Source organism: Lithobates pipiens, unplaced genomic scaffold, assembly GCF_037356315.1.
Source record: "Lithobates pipiens isolate NorthernLeopardFrog02 unplaced genomic scaffold, aLitPip1_a1.2 Scaffold_18, whole genome shotgun sequence".
In the NCBI taxonomy this organism is placed as follows: domain Eukaryota; kingdom Metazoa; phylum Chordata; class Amphibia; order Anura; family Ranidae; genus Lithobates; species Lithobates pipiens.
The window spans coordinates 268,901,075-268,920,740 of record NW_027507758.1 but is presented as its reverse complement, the minus strand read 5'-3'; the positions used below and the strand labels follow the sequence as shown (position 1 = coordinate 268,920,740).

Here is a 19,666-nt window from a genome sequence, read left to right as displayed (position 1 = left end):
ATGACATTCATGGACACCCTCCCAGAGAGCCGCGCTGTAGCCATTTTTTGGCTATAGCACAGTACTAAAGTGGTTAAACTGCTCAATCTGTGTCAAACTGACGAATATCAAATGTGTGGAACAAATAAATATGTTCAGTTCAGCAGTAGGTGAGATTGCATACTGCAACACCAGGTTTTGTAATGCCGCGTACACACGAATTCGATCATGTGTGGGCTTCAGCTGACTTTTCCAGTGTAAAGTCTGGCGGACTTAGAAAGTAGTTTTGCAGTCCAATCTTTCCGCCGAACTTGGGTTTCAGTGGACAATACGTTTGTGAGTATGCTAGTCCGGCGGACTAAGAATGACGCATGCTCAGAAGCAAGTACGAAAAAAGGAAGCTATTGGCTACTGGCTATTGAACTTCCTTTTTCTAGTCCCGTCGTATGTGCTGTACGTCATCGCGCTAGCAAACACCGGACTTTCTGTGTGTCCGTGTGTGGCCAAGTCCGTTCGGTAGAAAGTCCGCCGGACTATCCACCGGATTGTTTGCCGGACTAAGTACGCCGGACAATTCGCTCATGTGTACGTGGCATTAGAGACATGAGTGCTAATTTTGACAGTGGCACGGGCATGTTTTAGTTCAATCCTGAATGGAGGTAATCAGAACAGCCCAAAATCACTGGGTACTTTTTGATGTCTCTTGTCAGATTAATGCATTGAGATACTCGTCATTTTGATGCACTCCTAGATGATTTCCCTGTTCGTTTTCAGTGTTTTTTTTAGTTCTAAACTTAAAGCGAAGTTCTGCTGCATTTATTTTATTTTTTTAAAGTCAGTAGCTACAAATACTGCGATGTTGGCACCCGAAGCCAATCTGTCCCTCGGCTCTCGGGTGGAGCTCCCCCCCTCCCTCCTGAAAGGTGCCAAATGTGGCACGAGGATTCTGAAAAGCGTAAATTCTATTTTTGGGTGGAACTCCGCTTTAAATGTTAACTACAACTTTCAGACCATGTTTCATGTAAGAGTCCACAGACCCCCACCCTCCTCGCCAGCTTTTCTCCTGCAGCAATGGGGAACATGACATCACCACACTTAAAACTTCCACCAGCTATGTAATTAAAAGCCTGTACCAAGGTGCAAACCCTTAGTTACAGAGCTAGAGGTAGAGTCTGCAGTAGCCAGAGCACATGCGATCCACTCCGGCGTATTTTTTATTTTTTTTTGATTGTTAGAGCAAAAGCCAATAATAGTGAAGGACATGATCTTGTGTGGGTTTTCAATACCAGGGCTGCCTTCTGAATTGCTTTTGAAAATATGAATTTCCTAGCTGTTTCTGGATAAAAATACTGAACAAAAAAACAAGTATAGCACAGGTCAGGTAAAATTAGAACATTTGTTCTGCATGCTTTTTCTGTGATTGACTTTTCATATTTCTTTCAAAGTCAAAGGGTAGTCATGGCAGCTAGGGAACCAGATATTTTAGACAGCACAAGTAAAGAGGTTGTAAACCTCAATTTGCAAGTTGCACCTATAGGTAAGCCTATAATAAATCTTACCTATAGGTACTGTAAATATCTCCTAAACGTGCGCCTTTAAGGAGATATTTACTTTGTACTCCACTGATGACGTCATTGACGCATGTGCTGTGAAGAAACAGGCCCCTGTGCTGTTTCTTCAGTAGTGAGTGCCGTGGCTGGTGGCTCCCACGCACATGCGCATGAATGGCATCACGTGGCCCCGGCCAGTCACAGAGCCGGAGTCCAATGCCCTGGAAGGAAGAGGGGCGAACATGGATGCGGCCTGCAGCGGGGACAGAGCAGGCTTCGTTTGCGGGTAAAGGCCCATACACACAATGTGAAAATTGGATGGAAATATTTGAACGACGAACAATCTGCTAATTTTCAGATCATACGGTGCTTTCGACAGCTGATTTTTGCTTTTTCGTCAGACAAAAGCTGGATGTGCAGACTATAAAATTTTTGTCAGATGTGAACTCAACATCCAACTTTCGTTTCATCAACATCGTAACAGCAAGACTACGCACGCTCAGAAACAAAAGAATACATACAAAACGATTCAACACATTACGTGACTTCTGACGTATTCTGTCGTAGGAAAATTTTTGTATTGTGAGTAACCTCTTCACTTTCAACATGAGGACTAGCATGACACAAAAAATGGATGTTCGGTCGTCCGAAAATCTACGCATGTATATGAGTGTGTCATGGCAATGCCTACTAGCACATTATGCTTTTACTTTGCAGGGAAAAAGAAAGGAAGTAAAACCCATCAGGGTTTACTTCCTCTTTAAAAGAAATCTGAGAACTCTATGGGCTGCCATTTTTATTATTAGATTTGTTTACAGTGCATTGTCATATGACTCATTGTTGAGTCACAGAATCAAAAAATTTGGTTCCTAACTAGACAATAAAGTCACACTGCCCAAGATGCTGTAAAGATATTGTAATATTGAAGTCCTCACAACTATGAAGCAAGCTTACGCTTTGGTCACTGAATTGTGTGGTTGCTGTGGCATTGCTATGGTTGTGTTTCTAGGTCCCCCCCCCCCCCATCAGGTCACAGCCTCTATGGGATCCGATATAACAGCCTGAATATAAATAGGCAGTCATGCATTACATGAACTACAATATCATGATATGGAGGACCATAATATACAGGTATATAAATGAGAATGTTATTCTGAGGACCGTAAGAAGTCAAGAGCAATATGTTCTTATAAAAAGGACTAAAAGCAAAATATATACACTAGTAGTTAATAGTAGTTGTAAACCCTTACATATACCCAGTGAAGTGACTGGCCTAAGGTGATACATAGAGATGAAACAAGTCCTCCTATATTAGTTGTACCCACTTATTTGCAGCCTTTTTCGATGTACATCCATTCAAAATGCAGAATTTATACATCTCATCTAAGCTGTCAGAAAGCGGGGGGGGGGGGGGGGGGGTTGGAGCTGAATTTACATTCTAAAGCACTCAGTGAGAGTTGGTTGGAGGGAATGGACAGGAGGAGAGATGAAGCTGTCAGTCACTGGCTGTGTGCTGGAGCTCCCTCCCCTGCCACCTTTTTTCTCTTGGTGTTAGGAAAACTTGTCAGAAGGGACTTTCCGGCAGAAATAGTCAGACGTAATCATTTCATCAGATATTCCGATCGTGAGTGGGCTTCAGCGGACTTTTTTTTTTTTTTTTTTATAATTGTGACGGACCTAGAAATAGAATGTTTCTTTCTTGTACATCACGGGACACAGAGACTCAGTAATTACTGATGGGTTATAGGGTATCACTAGGTGATTGGACACTGGCACACCCTAGACAGGAAGTTCAATCCCCCATATAACCCCTCCCCCTACTAGAGGTACCTCCAGTTTTTTTGCCAGTGTCTTAGGTGTTGGTCACAAGTAAAGATGTGCTGTGCTGAGCTCCGCTGGAATATCCTTACTGGGGCCAGCTATGCAACCGATCCATTCAAAGTGTCTTTTCCAGGCCGAATTGGATGGTACCCGGGCCTCGTGTCCGAAGAAACAAGGTTTTACCTGTAACGCTTCTCTTTTTAGAGAGCTGGACCCTGGAATTCAGTATTTGTTTTCTTTCAGCCATATTCCTGGCAGGGTGCTTTAGGGGCCCAGAACTTTCATATTCAAGGGGGCCCCAGTCTCTGAAGGTTTTTTTCCTAACAGAGCCCACCGCGAGAGGTGAAGATTGGGACTGTTATTCAGACCCTGCAGCTGGATAAGGTAATTTTATTAGGTTTTCTCCTTTTAAGTAAAAGTATGCTATGTCTATAGTCGCCACCGGGGGCTGCCAAAAGCACATACCTTAGGCTACACAGGCTTTAAAGTGCACTCTTTTTCAGATGCACACAGCCTATGGAGGGACACAGAGCTGACAGGCGCATGTGAGTGTGGAAGAGACAGGCATTCCCAGGCAGCATTTACTTAGGCACCAGTCTTGTTAGCAGCGGCAGTTGCTGAACTACAGTGCTCAGCAGTCAGTGCATTTTTTTGTGGAACCTCTACCTTTTGTTGCTTTGCACTATGGGTAGAAGAGGTACAAGTACCCTGAAGAATAGGGGCTCTAAGGGGTCTCCTTCAGGCTCTGAGGACCCCCCCTCTGCAGCACCTTCTCCCCCTGCAGGACCCGGGGGGGCTGGCCAGGGTCAGGGCCTGTAGCTGCTTCTGGCAATTCAGCCCCTGTGTACATTACACAGGTTTTTTCCTCAACCATAAACGGTTTAGAGGAAAGATTAGTGGCCTAAATCGCATATTCACTCAGTGGAAGAAAACTGACTAGGCCCACCTCTGTCACCCAGGACCCTCAGAGTGAGGAACTCTGGGATAAAGGAGAGGAATCCTCCTCAGAGGACCGGGAGGAGACTGATTCCACTTCTGAGGAATCTAGTGGAGAAGGGCCCTCTGCAGCTTCTCAGGATGAGAAGATGTTGGTGCAAATTCTTGCTCTGGATTGGTCCGTTCCATGTTTAAGTTACCCGTACCTGAGTCAGTTAAAGAACCCACTTCTTCTCTGGGTTCACTGAAACCTCCTCAAACTTCACATGCTTTTCCTGTTCATGGTTTGCTGGAAAAGCTTATCTATTCTGAGTGGGATCACCCAGATAAACATTTTTTTTCCCTCCTAAAAAGTTTTCTACACTTTGTCCTATGGAGAAAAAAAATTACTAACATGTGGGGTATACCGGCAGTTGATGCCGCCATTTCCTCCGTAAACAAAAGCCTGATTTTGTCCTGTTGACAATGCTCAGATGCTTAAGGATCCAACTGATAAGAAAATGGAATTGTTATTAAAAAATATTTTCTCCTTGGCAGGTTCAGTAGCTCAACCTGCAGTGGCAGCGATTGGAGTCTGTCAATATTTGAGAGACCATGTTAAACAGGTGCTTAAAGCTTTACCTGAACAGCAAGCCGGGGGTTAGCTAACCTACCAGCAGCTTTGTGTTTTGCTGTTGATGCTATCAGAGATTCTATCCTTCAGACCTCTCGCCTTACGCTTGGATTGGTACACATGCATAGAATCTTATGGCTGAAAAACTGGTCAGCCGAATCGCCATGTAAGAAACTCCTGGCGGGATTTCCCTTTCGTGGTGCAAAACAGTTTGGAGAGGATTTGGACAATTATATCCAAAGGATCTCTAGTGGGAAAAGCACCCTTTTACCAGTCAAGAAAAGGAGTAAACATCCCTCCTTTAAATGGGCGCTTTCTCCAGTGCCAGGGTCATCAGCCCCCAGGCAGTCACGACGGCCTACTCCATCAGGCTCAAAGGTTAAAACTCAGAGTCAACCCCAGGGACAAAAGAAGTCCTGGGGGAGAAGGTCTTCAAGACAAAACGCTAAGACCTCCTTTTGAAGGGGAGCCCCTGCTCACTCGAGTGGGGGGAAGACTACTAAAGTTCTTAGGGCTCTGGCAGGAGGAATTTTTGGGACAAATAGGTGGTCTCCACAATAACTCTAGGTTACAAACTAGAATTCCGAGAATTCCCTTCTTGTTTCCTCAGATCAAATGTACCCAGAGAAAAAGAAGTCTCTCCTTCTAGCGTTGGAGCGACTATTGTCGCAAAAAGTTATCATGGTAGTTCCCATGCAAGAGCAGGGAATGGGGTTTTATTTGAACCTTTTCACGGTACCAAAGCCAAATGGAGATTTCAGACCCATTCTAGATCTCAAAGATCTAAACCGATTTCTAAAGATACGGTCCTTTCGCATGGAATCGATCCGATCAGTAGTCTCTATGCTACAAGGAGGGGAACTTCTGGCGTCAATAGACACAAGGATGCGGACCTGCTTGTACCTATTTTCCCTGCTCATCATAATTCCTGCGTTTCGAAGTAGAAAAATGCCACTTTCAGTTTGTAGCTCTGCCTTCCGGGCTAGCTACTGCACCTCGGGTGTTTACAAAGATCTTGGCACCTCCTCTGGCCAGATTAAGGGCCCAAGGTATAACAATAATAGCATACCTAGACGACTTGCTCTTGATAGACTGGCAGGTAGCCCGCCTGGACCAAAATTTGGTCACCACAATCAACTACCTGGAATGCCTAGGTTGGGTCCTCAACTTAGAGAATTCTTCATTAAAACCAGTAGGAAGACTAGAGTATTTGGGTCTGGTCATAGATACAGCCCAGCAGAGGGTATTCCTACCCCAAGCAAAGATCAGTGCTATAAGAGAACTGATTCAGGTAGTCAGGGCAAAGAAGGGTCCTTCTAGTCCTCTTTGTATGAGGTTGTTGGGGAAGATGGTGGCTTCATTCGAAGCAGTTCCCTACGCTCAGTCTCATTCAAGGCTACTGCAAAACAGTATCCTATTGGCCTGGAACAAGAAGGTTCAGGCGTTAGATTTTCTGATGCATCTGTCCCCTACAACGCTTTGGAGCCTCAGCTGGTGGTTGATACCTGAAAATCTGTGGAAAGGAAAATCCTTTTTACCAGTTAGCTGGACAGTGGTAACAACAGATGCCAGTCTTTCGGGTTGGGGGCAGTCCTGGAACAGTCGACTGTCCGAGAGAGATGGTCCAAGACCGAGAGGGCCTTAGCCATCAACATTCTGGAGATCCGTGCGGTGTATCTAGCCCTAAAAGCCTGGACACTCAGGTTGCAGGGTTGCCCTGTCAGGATCCAGTCTGACAATGCCACAGCAGTGGCTTATATCAATCACCAAGGGCGCACCAAGAGTTGTGCTGCTCAGGGAGAAGTAAACCAGATCTAAATCTGGGCAGAAAGACGTGCCATGCATATCGGCAGTCTTCATTCCGGGGTTAGAGAACTGGCAGGCGGACTACTTGAGCCGCCAGCAGTTAGTCCCAGGGGAATGGTCTCTTCACCCCGTCTTCTTGGCCATATGCCAGAGATGGGGGGGGGTTTACGGATGTAGATCTCTTTGCATCCAGGTTCATCAACAAGGTCGACAACTTTGTGTCAAGAATGAGGGATCCTCTTGCATGCGGGACAGATGCGTTGGTAACTCCATGGCATCAGTTCTCTCTGATTAAAGCGGAGGTCCACCCTAAAGTGGACCTTCCGCTCATCGGAACCCTCCCCCCCCTCCGGCGCCACAATTGGCACCTTTCAGGGGGGAGGGGGGTGCAGGTACCTGTACAGTACAGGTATCTGCACCCACTTCTGGGATAGCTCTCTGCGGAAAGGGGCGTAGATTATGCCCCGCTGCCTGCTGGGAAACACACAGATCCCAGAGGCAGCGGGTCCATCCTTATTGCGCAGCGTGACTCGCGCATGCGCAGTAGGGAACCGGGAAATGAAGCCGAAAGGCTCCACTTCCTGATTCCCATACCCAAGATGGCAGCGGCAGCACCCGAGAGACGATCGAGAGATCGGCTTCGGGTGCCGACATCGCAGGCGCGCTGGACAGGTAATTGTCACTATTTTAAAAGTCAGCAGCTGCAGTATTTGTAGCTGCTGGCTTTTAAAAAAAAATAAAAAAATGCGGAGTCCCGGCGGACTCCCGCTTTAATGCATTCCCTCCTATTCTGCTACTGCCAAGACTTCTTTGCACTATCAGGCAGGAGAAGAAGTCAGTGCTTCTGGTGGCACCAGCGTGGCCCAGAAGAACTTGGTATGCAGAAATAGTCTCCTTGGACTCTACCGTCCCGTTCAGACCTGCTATCCCAGGGACCGGTATTCCATCCTACCTTACAAACGCTAAATTTAACGGTTTGGCTATTGAAACCCACATTCTGAAGAATCGTGGGCTTTGGGGCCCTGTGATATCTACCTTGATTAATGCAAGAAAGCCAGCTCCCAGAATGATTTATCACAGCGTCTGGAAAGCATATGTCTCCTGGTGTGAATCCAGGGGTTGGCACCCCAGAAAATGTCATAAGCAGAATCCTCGAATTTCTGCAAAATGGGTTAGAGAGGAAACTGGCCTTGAGTCTCGGCCTTATCGGTTCTGTTTCAACGTCCACTTGCTTCGCATTCTTTGGTCCGAAGCTTTATACAAGGGATAACGCGCCTTAATCCTCCAGTTAAGGCGTCTCTGAACACCTGGGATTTGAATTTGGTTCTGTCAGCTTTACAGAAGCATCATTTTGAACCGATACATCAAATTCCCTTAGTTCTGTTGACAAGGAAATACATTTTTCTGGTGGCCATTTCTTCTGCCAGAAGAGTATCAGAATTAGTGGGCCTCTCTTGTAAAGAACCGTATCTGATAATGCACAAGGATAGAGTGCTGTTACGCCCTCATCCCTAGTTTTTTACCGAAGGTGAACTCAGGTTTTCATCTAAACCAAGATATTGTTCTGCCTTCCTTTTTTCCCAAATCCCTGCTCTATGGAAGAGAATTCACTACATTCTTTGGATGTAGTGAGAGCAGTCAAAGCCTATCTGGAAGCGACTGCTCAGGTTCGCAAAATGGATGTTTTATTTGTATTGCCAGAGGGTCCTAAGAGAGGACAGGCAGCGTCAAAATCTACCATTGCTAAATGGATTCGACAAGTAATTGTTCAAGCTTATGGTTTGAAGCGAAAGATTCCGCCTTTTCAAATCAAGGCGCACTCCACTAGGGCTATTAGTGCTTCGTGGGCAGTGCATCACCAGGCCTCCATGGCTCAAATCTGCAAGGCCACAACCTGGTCATCAGTCCATACATTCACCAAATTTTATCAGGTGGATGTGAGAAGGCATGAGGACATCGCCTTTGGGCGTAATATGCTGCAGGCAGCGGTACAAGGTCCTCCGGTCTGATTACACCCTATGTTGTGTGGTTCCCCTCCCCTCAGATAGCATTGCTCTAGGACATCCCATCAGTAATTACTGAGTCTCTGTGTCCCGTGATGTACGAGAAAGAAAGTAGGATTTTTATAACGGCTTACTTGTAAAATCCTTTTCTTTTGAGGTACATCACGGGACACAGAGGTCCCTCTCCTCTTCTAATACACTTATATTGCTTTGCTACAAAACTAAGGTACCTCCAGTAGGGGGAGGGGTTATATGGAGGATTGAACTTCCTGTCTAGGGTGTGCCAGTATCCAATCACCTAGTGATACCCTATAACCCATCAGTAATTACTGAGTCTCTGTGTCCCATGATGTACCTCCAAAAGGATTTTACAGGTAAGCTGTTATAAAAATCCTATTTTTAAATCTGGTTCTGTCAGCTTTACAGAAGCAGCCTTTTGAACCGATACATCAAATTCCCTTAGTTCTGTTGACAAGGAAATACATTTTTCTGGTGGCCATTTCTTCTGCCAGAAGAGTATCAGAATTAGCGGGCCTCTCTTGTAAAGAACCGTATCTGATAATGCACAAGGATAGAGTGCTGTTTTTACGCATGAGGGCGTAACAGCAAGATTTTTAAAAAATCTTTCTGACGGAATCAATTCCTATCGGGAAAACCGTTTGTCTATATGCTGTTCCGATGGACCAAAAACAACGCAAGGGCAGCTATTGGCTACTGGCTATTGAACTTCCTTTTTCTAGTTCCGTTGTACATGCTGTACGTCACCACGTTCTAAATGATCAGACTTTGGTGTGATCGTGTGTACGCAAGACAGTTTCAGCGGAATTCCGTTGGAACTCCTCCGGAAAAACCGTCAGAGTTTATTCTCATGGGAAAAAGGGTCGTGTGTATGCGGCATTAGTGCTCTGGATTGAGAGAAGTACACACTATATGCTTTGTTCATATTTGATGTCTGATGTTTACAACTGCTTTAAAGAAATCACCATATGTAAATATATGTTAAAAGAAAGGAATAGAGGATAGATTTTAGAAGCATACTATACTGTAAGGTGTAAGATATTATCAATAAATATATATGTGTGTGTGTGTGTGTGTGTGTGTGTGTATGTGTGTCTATGTGTGTCTATGTATGGGTGTGCGCATATATTATATATATACATACACACACACACACACACACATATACTGTATTTTTCGGACTATAAGACGCACTTTTTTCAAAAATATGGGGGAAAATGTGCCCTCATCTTATGGTGCGAATATACGCTTGGCACCGCCCCCCGCCACGCTCCGGAGCACGCCTCGGCCTTAGGAAAGGCCGCGGCCTCGGCCTTAGGAAAGGCCGCGGCTTCGGCCTAGCTCCAGAGCGGCAGCCATCTTGGTGCACCCGCCGTTTGCAATGTGATCGCTCCATCATGATGGTGGTTCCTCTCTCCCCTCTGTGTACAGATCTGTACAGTGGAGGGGAGAGATCGGATGGCAGCAGCGTTGTGGGCTGCATCTGTAGTGCACACAGCACTGCTCTGTGACAATTGCAGTCACAGCCATCCCTCCATACCCTGCCAATACTCTGCAATACCCTGCCAATACTTTCTATGGTAATGGGCACTGGAAAATATTTTAGTGCACCATTTGGTTCAGAATATATATTTTTTTCTTGTTTTCAACCTCTAAAACCTAGGTGCGTCTTATGGTCAGGTGCGTCTTATGGAGCGAAAAATACGGTGTATATGTATGTATATGTGTATGTATTAGTGTGTGTGTATATGTATATGTATGTGTGTGTATATATATATATATATATATATATATATATATATATATATATATATATATATATATATATATATATATATATATATAATGTGTATATGTGTGTGTATATTTGCACTGGAATAGGAATAGAAGGTGAGTGTAAGGGAAGATGAATACTAGGGGGAGCCGCACCTTAAATTGGTTGTAAACACTTTTTGGTCACTTTTACCTATAGGTAAGCCTAGAATAAGGCTTACCTATAGGTAATGGAAATATCTCCTAAACGTGCGCCGTTTGGGAGGTATTTCACTTGTAGTGTGCTGATTTTGTCATCGGCGCATGCTCTGTGAAGAAACGGACCACCGTGCTGTTTCTTCCACCAGCGTGGGCAGTGACTGACGGCTTGCGCGGGAGTGACATCACTTGACTCCAGCCAGTCAAAGAGCTGGAATCTGTGGCCCTGGAAGGAAGAGGGGCGAAGATGGATGCGGCCTACTCATGGGCCAGCGCAAGCTTCGTTTGCAGGTAAGTGTCATATAATGCAAAATGATAATCAGAAAGATAAAAAAAACAATAACCATTGTAAACTGTTGCTTTGGATCAAAAGAGCTTGGTGAGGCTCAAGATCTTGAACCACTTCAGCCCCAGAAGGATTTGCCCCCTTAATGACCTTTTTTTTTTTACTATACGGCACTGCGTTGATTTAACTGACAATTGCGCGGTCGTGCGAAGCTGTACTCAAACAAAATTGATGTCCTTTTTTTCCCCCACAAATAGAGCTTTCTTTTGGTGGTATTTGATCACCTCAGCAATTTTCAAAAAAAAGTATTTTTTTTACTTTCTGCTATAATACACATCCCAAAAAAAAAATATATATAAAAAAAAAAATATTTACTCATCAGTTTAGGCCGATATATATTCTTCTACATATTTTTGGTAAAAAAAAAAAATCACAATGGGTGTATAATAATTGGTTTGCGCAAAAGTTCTCGCGTCTACAAACTACGGAATAGATTTAGGGACTTTTTTTATTCTATTGTTTTTACTGGTAATGGCGGTGATCTGCGATTTTTATTTTTTTAGCAGGACTGTAACAAATCTGACCCCAAATTACACTTTTTGGGGACCAGTGACATTATTGCATCGATCAGTTCTATAAAAATGCACTGATCAATGTAAAAATGACACTGGCAGGGATTAACACTAAGGGGCGATCAAGGGTTTAAGTGTGGTCCCTCAGCGTGTTCTAACTGTAGGGGGGATGGGCTTACTGAAATATGACAGAGATCACTGCTCCCGATCACTGGGAGCAGTAGATCTGTCATGTCACTAGGCCGAACGGGGAAATGCCTTGTTTACATAGGCAGTTCCTGTTCTGCCTCTCCTCGCCGCGGTCACGTGCCCACTATCCTGCTTTTACGGACTGGCGTACAGGTACGTCAGTTTGCGCAGGAGAGCCGACCTGCCACAGTATATCTGCGTGAGCAGGTCGGCAAGTGGTTAAAAGACAAGTATGCCCAAAGTTTTTTTTTTTTTTTTTTGGTCATACTTCCCTTCTGGGTCACAGGAATGCACTTGTGCTAAAGCCCGCTGTCAGTTAAAGTCACAGAGCCACTCCAAGCTCTGGAAGGATTCTGACAATACTGAGATCCTAAGCCAGCCGCCCCTGCCTCTTAATATAGTATGTAAGAAAAAGTCTATATACATATGATTGAAATATGGGGTGTTTTTTTTTTTTTTTTTGTATGTATTAAAAGTTTGATTACTTTTATTTTGTTTATTATTATTTACTATGTCAATGTACTTTTTTTGGGGGGGGGGGGGGGGGGGGCTGGGGTAATGTTAGAAATACTGTATGTGAAAGATCAGCCTATATTACATGGTAGGAGGTGTTTATGAAGGGACGCTTAGATTGGTAAAGGTAGAAAAGGAGATCGGCCAAAAAGGGTATGGGTTATCACAGTGTAAAAAAGGGTCTCTGACTCATCACTACATTAGGCAGTAGAGGAATAATTTTTCTAACACACTAAGGGTAGGGAGATCCTGTTGTTCCAATGTAAAATGTGTCCTGATCGTTAATAGTAGTTGGAGGAGAATTATGAATAGTGTTGGAAACCCTATACTCTGGGCCGCTGATAAGACAGCACAGCCAGCCCTCCTGTACTGGGCCCAGGTCCTATCAGTTCAAAAGGAGGGCCAGCTGTACTATTTTATTGCAGACACCGATCCTCTCTTGTCTCTAACTGAAGCCCTGCCATTTTCTACTCCTCTCCCTCCCTCTGGCTGCACTGCAAGAGGATGGATTCTAGTACATTCGTCCATTCCATCTGTTATACGGGCTCCCCCGTCCTTTCCGCACAGCACTGCCGGCTTCCCCCCTCTCCTGTTAACAGCTGCTGCGGGCACACGGGGGATGTCATTTACTGGCCCCTTCCTTTCCTGAATGAACACAGTGAGTGATGGGCACCCATCACTCTTGTGTCCATCCATCACTGAATCATAGTACATTGTGTTTACTATGCTTCAGTCTGTGAATGATCAGAAAACTTCAGAGCGAATCCTATTCATTAATTTGTGCAGCTGAGGCTGTAGGGAAGGGGACTGGTAAATCCATTTCCTCAGTTACTTTCGGCTCGGGGGGGGGGGGGGGGTTAGTTCCCTGTCAGGTAGGCTGTATGGGGGCCTATGATTTGTAACAGCAGCTCTACTTATACTTAACTTCTACGCAAGGCATTTGACAGTGAGGTTATAGATGAACCTATTAGGCTGCTTTCACACTGAGGCGCTTTACAGGTGCTATAGCACTAAAAATAGCACCTATAAAGAGCCTCTCACTCCAGTATGAAAGAGTGAGTGCTTTCACACTGGAGCGATGCACTGGCGGGACGCTAAAAAAAGTCCTGCAAGCAGCATCTATGAGGCACTGTAGGAGTGGAGTATACACTGCCCCTCCCCATTGAAATCAATGGGCATCGCCACCGAGGTGCCAGCAAAAACTATGGTAAAGCGCTGCTAAAAATAAAGGCGTGTTGCCGCCGACGCCCCCCAACGGCCCAGTGTGAAAGTAACCTTAAGGTCTTTAAAATATATAAATTAGTTTGGCCTATCAGGTGCAAAATTTGAGCTTTTTTTTCAGTAAATAAACTTCTTTAATCTTTATGCAGGGTATGGGAAGAGATTGTATATTTTTAGGTGTTCATAGTAGGATGAGCACTTTTTAAAGGCATTGTACACTTTCAAATGTCTTTATTTTAAAGTGTCGTTAAAACCATTAAGAGTACTTATCTGTCACCAGAAAATGTAACAATAAAAACAATGCACTATAGCACAGTTTAACATCATGATTCTAAATTTCTAGTTCTTTTTTGTACATCACAGGACACAGAGCAGCCATATACATTATGACCTGGGTTATGCAACACCTATAGGTGAATGGACACTGGCAGAACAAAAAAGACAGGAAGTCCCCCTCTATATAACCCCTTGCATACAGGAAGTACTTCAGTTTTTTCGCCAGTGTCTTGAAGGTGGATGGTCACTCTTGAAGCTCTGTGAACTTCCATGCTGTAATCCCGAACAGGTTCTTGTGAATCAAGGAACGGCTTTTCCAAATCGGATCCTTTTCAAAAAAGCTACTATGCTAAGATAAATGGTACCTGAGCCTCGTAAAGAAGATTCAAAGCAACTACGAGGTTTTGCCTGTAATGCGACCTCCGGGCACTGGACCCTGCGTAGTGGAATCCTGGACACCACAGAGCTAAGGCATTCCTGCAGGGTGCTATACAAGTCCAAGGGAGTGGACCCTAAAACATGAAAGGGTACCCAATCCTTGAAGGTCTGTGACTGTAAATACCCGCCGTGATGGGTGAAGGCTGGACCTCTGGCTTAGGCCATAGTCCTGCGGCGGGAGTGATGAGTGGCAAGCAGGGGCTGATTATTATGTATGCCCCTGCAACACTGTTTTAAATCTAGACTGACATGTTTGGGGGAAAAAAAGAACCTTTTCCTTGCTATGCTTGTTTTTCCCTCTAGAGGGCATGGGTTGCTGTTCTGTGTTCCTCCTTCCACAGGCACGCGCATGGCTCAGGAGCTTGCACGTGGTGCTGTACAAGCCATGGGAAGCTTTTTAAAAAAAAAGCTACAGTCAGATGCCCTGTTGGACTGATTGGAGGGACACAGAGTAGCCTATCCTGGGGTCACGTGAGTCCTTTGGGTGTTGACAAGTGGCAGCCTAGTTATGTTGCACTGACAGAAAGACCAGGTCTATTATACAGGAGTCTTTGAAGGGGTAATTGTGATACTGAGGGAATTGTATATTACTTTTTACAAAGCCAGTTACCAATTGCTTCAGTAAGCTATGTGTTCCAGAAAGCGCACTAGGGTAACGCTGCAGCAAAGGGCACAAGTTTTCCACCAATTGCTCCTGTAGAAGCTAATAGGAACTCTGATACAATAGCCTCCCCTGAAGGACCGGAAGACACCGGGCAATCTGAGCCGCTGCGTCTATCTGGCATTATGGCTGCTACCAGTGCTTCTACTTCTGCATATATTACTAGAGATCTATCATCAGCTTTGGCTGGTTTGGAAAGCAAAATTGCTGGTATGATCATTTCTGTCACGCAGTGGCAGAAAATGTGATAGATCACCTTCCCCTATTCCTCCTATATTGGAGCAAGACTGGGTAGATGAGGTAGAAGATGTGGCGGCTGATGGTGCAGATGGTATCCAATCTGAGGAATCTGCCTCAGGTAAATGAGAACCTGAAGAAGCTCAGATTAGGTCAGCCTCTCAATCACAAAAACTTCTCATCCATACTCTCACGCAGATGGTTCGTACAGCTTTTAAGTTGACTCCAAAAGAGGTCCCTGAAATACCTTGATCCTCCTTAGGTTCTTTGAAACCTCAGCAGGGTACGCAAGTGTTTCCCTTTCACCCGCAGTTGAAGCAAGTGGTGTATTCCGACTGGGAGCACCCAGACAGGATGTTTGTGCCTCCAAAGAGATTTTCCCTGTTCTATCCAATGGAGGAAAGCTTTAGTAAGAAGTGGAGCATACCGGTTGTAGATACAACGGTTTCCTCCCTAAGTAATACCTTAACTTGTTCAGTGGATAATGCATGGGTCTTTAAGAAGCTGGAAGCCTTGTTACAAGCCTCCTGTGCTCTGGCAGGTTCTGCTATTCGGTCTACAATGGCAGCAATCGGGGTCTGTCAAGCTCTGAAGGATCAGGCAAAATGGCCCAATAGGGTAGAAGAGTCTGCTGAGAAGGCAGATTTTCCTCAGGTCCTATGCTTTGCTATAGATGTCCTCATAGACTCCATTCAGCAAATTTCCTGTATGGCTCTTTTATCTGTTCATATGCGCAGAATTTTGTGGCTAAAAAACTGGTCAGTAAAAGGTTGCTAGCTGGTTTTCCATTTAATGGAGAACGTTTGTTTGCGGAGGATCTTGATAAGTACATCCAGAAGAGATCTGAAGGAAAAAGCTCCCTTCTTCCTGTGAAAAGGGTAGCTAAACGGCCCTCTTTTAAGGGACCATGTGCTACTTAGGTTTTTCAGGCCCTAGTCAGTTTAGATGACACCAGGGATCTGGGGCCAGAGGGCAGCAAGGCCAGAGCCAAAAGAGACCAAGTCCAAAAACCCTCTAATACTGGTGCCAAGGGGAGCATCCCTTCTTTGTGAAGAAATCTCCCCACTCATGCGGGTGGGGGGAAAGATTGCTGCAGTTTGCAGGAGTGTGGGGAACGCTGGTTCAGGACAAGTGGGTCATTGCCACATTGTCTCGGGTACAGGCTGGAGTTACAGTCCTTCCCTCCTCAAAGATTTTTGAGGTCAGGCGTTCCCACAGACCTTTCAAAAAAGGGCTTAATATTTCAGGCACTAGATAGCCAAAAACGACAAGGTGTGATTATGGAGGTCCCAGTTCCCAATAGTACAGGGGTTTTATTCGAACCTGTTCACGGTTCTAAAACCAAATGGAGACATAAGAACGATTCTGGATCTAAAAGCGCTATATTTCAGTACGGCCCTTTTGGATGGAATCAGTCCGTTCTGTGGTGGCCTCTCTCCAGGTAGGAGATTTCCTGACATCCATAGATATCGGGGATGCATACCTGAACGTAGCAATTTTACAGCCTCACCAAAAGCTTTTTCACTTTGTAATAGAGGAGCCGCTAAGGTCTCGGGGGATCCTGATTGCAGGATACTTAGACGATCTCCTACTTGGGGATCAGTCATTTCGGTCAGGCTTATTTCGGTACAAGATGTGGAACTTTGCGGTTCAATTCCTGGATCACCTCAGCTTGATCATAAATATCGAAGTCGGCTTTGAAGCTAGTTCAGAGTCTAGAATACTTGGGTCTCGTTATGGACACAGTCCAGGCAAAGGACTCCCAAGAAGGGCCAATGCCTCTAAAGGAGCAAGTACAACAAATAAGGGGAAAAAAACACCCTTCTCTCCGACTCTGTATGAGTCTTCTGGGAAGAATGCTGTCCTCATTCGAGGCAAATGCTTATGGCCAGTTCCATGCATGATCATTACCCCAAGGCTCGTGGAAGTCTCACTTTGTGGTCAATAGACCAGAATCTGGTACAAGGAAGGTCTTTTCTTCCGGTGGTATGGAAGGCTTTAAATGTGCCGCCGTGCCATCGCAATGCGCGCCAGTTCGGGACCCCCTTGAGTCCGATCGCGATGGGGATACCCGTGATTGTCTCACGGGGAGAAAGAACGGGGAGATGCTAAAGTAAACAGTGGCACTGATCTCTGCTCCCTGTGATTAGAGCAGAGATCAGTGATCTGTAAAACACAGCCACGCCCCCCACAGTTAGCAACACGCCCCTATGACACACTTAACCCCTACACTGCCACCTCCTGGTTAACCCCTTCACTGCCAGTGTCATTTACACAGGAATCGGTGCATTTGTATAGCACTGATTGCTGCATAAATGACAATGGTCCCAAAAATGTGTCAAAAATGTCCGATGTGTCTGCCATAATGTCGCAGTCACTTTAAAATCGCTGCTCGCCGACATTAATAGTAAAAAAAAAAAAAAAATTATTAATAAAAATGACCTAAAACTATCCCCTTTTTTGAGAACGCTATAAATTTTGCGCAAACCAATCAAAAATCATTTTTTTTTTACAAACAATATATAGAAGATTACTTATCGTCCTAAACTGAGGAAATACATTTTTTTATACATTTTTGGAGGATATTTATTATAGCAAAAAGTAAATAATGCATTTTTTTTTAAATTGTCACTCTTTTTTTAGTTTATAGCGCAAAAAATAAAAACCGCAGGGGTGATCAAATACCGCCAAAAGAAAGCTCTATTTGTGGGGAAAAAAGGGCATCAATTTTGTTTGGGAGCCACGTCGCACGACCGTGCAATTGTCAGTTAAAGCGACGCAGTGCCGAATCGCAAAAAGTGGTCTGGTCTTAAGCCAGCAAAATGATCTGGTCTGAAAGGGGTTTGACAAGAAGTTAGCCTTGGCAACAATTAAGGGACAAGTCTTGGCCTTGTCAGTGTACTTAAATAAGCTTCATATTCCCTGGTCCAAACTTTTCTTGAGAGAATGATTCAGTTGTTGTCTGCCGTTAAGGTGCCTCTTTGTCCTTGGGATTTGAATTTGCTTCTGTCGGCTCTTTCCTGTAGAGAGCCGTATTTGATTTTGTACCATAAGGTGGTACTACGCCCTCTTCTGTGTTTTCTGCCTAAGGTGGTTTCTGGTTTTCATTTAAATCAAGATATTGTCCCACCCTCTTTTACTCACAGCCTGGTTCGCCAGAGGAGAAACGGTTGCACCTTTTGGATGTGGGGCAGGCAGTCCAGAGTCTATCTGGAAAGGTCTGCAAGCATCAGAAGTTCTAACGCATTTTTTGTTTTTTGCCTGAAGGCCCCAGGAAGGGGCAAGCGGCTTCCAAGGCATCCATTTCACTTTTGATTCGCCAGTTAATCACTCAGGCCTATGGCCTGAAGGATAAATCTCCTCCCTTTGGGGTAAGAGCTCATTCTACCAGGGGTGTTTGTACCTCCTGAGCTTTTCGCCACCAGGCTTCAATGGAGCAGATTTTCAAGTCCGCTACTTGGTCTTCAGTTCATACATTCACAAGGTTTTATCAGGTGGATGTTAGGGCAGTGGAGGACTCGGCTTTTGGCTGTAGTGTCTTACAGGCTGCTGTATAAATCTGATGGTGGTATTTATACCATGTGTCTACCTCCTCTCAAAGGGATTGCTCTAGGACGTCCCTGGTAGTAATGTATATGGCTGCTCTGTGTCCTGTGATGTACGAAAAAGAAAATTAGATTTTTTTCTTCATTGCTTGCTACAAAACCAAAGTACTTCCTGTATGTGAGGGGTTCTATAGAGGGGGACTTCCTGTCTCTTTGTTCTGCCAGTGTCCATTCACCTATAGGTGGCATATAACCCAGGTAGTAATGTATATGGTTGCTCTGTGTCCCGTGATGTACTCAAAGAAATTGATTTTACAGGTAAGTATGAAGAAAAAAATAAAATTTTCTTTTTCGTACATCACAGAACACAGAGCAGCTAATAAATATAAATAAATGTTTAAAAGTGATACATAAACTGTGATACTCCAATACCAAAAATGCATCACTTTTAAACATTTATTTAGATCAAGTTCATATTTATTTGGCAACCTAGTGAGGTTTGCACCACTGGTATATGCACATTGGTAATTTATTACGATTACACTATTGGTATATGCAATTTTATTAGTCACTATAGAGGCACATAGCACCTAACAAGTGAACAGGGTCTGTTGCCTTTCATTATATAGGCAGCGCCATTTACCCTTATACTTGCACTATTAGTTTAGTTAAAATCCCTTGTCGTTTGTTTGCCTTAACTTGTAATCATGTGTTTTCATTTTTCATATTATTATTATTTAAGGTAATTATATAGCGCCGTCAATTTATGCAGCGCTTTACATATACATTTTACATTAACATCGGTCCCTACCCTAAAGGAGCTTACAATCTAATCTGAAACACACACATCTCTTCTAGCATGGTAAGCTCTGACAGTTGCTTTCACCTGCACCAGCATTAGACTAGACGGAGAACCATGAAAATTTAGGATATGCAGTTTTTTCACTGGAAGTGTTGGCTGTTGGACTACAGGGATCATGCATTAACCTGTGAAGTGCCATGCTGCATGCCTCATGTTTCAAACAAACAGA

General features: G+C 44.4%; 1 protein-coding gene across 2 annotated transcripts in view; it reads left to right on the top strand.

Moving 5' to 3' along the window:
* Positions 1–19,666, top strand: part of TRMT11 (tRNA methyltransferase 11) — a 145,700-nt gene that overhangs the window by 20,242 nt on the left and 105,792 nt on the right. The window lies entirely within an intron of this gene.